Genomic DNA, 237 nt, shown 5'->3' with positions numbered 1-237 from the left:
TTGGAAATAAAAGAAAAAACAAATTCTTCGGTTTCTTAATTTAAGTTTTTTTGAAATTAATTCTCCGCGATAATGGGCCGGAAGGGGTGGAGTTGATAGGTGACGACGTACTACATTAAAAACCAATTTTTTTTAATGAATATTTTGAAAAAACCTTCTTCGGCCCTGGAATAAGTAGTAACAGAATTAAAAAAATTAAAAGTCAGACAACATTAAAAAATCAAAATCCAAAAAAAA

Source organism: Diachasma alloeum, unplaced genomic scaffold (genome assembly GCF_001412515.2).
Source record: "Diachasma alloeum isolate Michigan unplaced genomic scaffold, Dall2.0 Dall_scaffold_01255, whole genome shotgun sequence".
Classification (NCBI taxonomy): Eukaryota; Metazoa; Arthropoda; class Insecta; order Hymenoptera; family Braconidae; genus Diachasma; species Diachasma alloeum.
The sequence above is the reverse complement of the archived record's forward strand: the minus strand, read 5'-3'. Positions refer to the sequence as shown.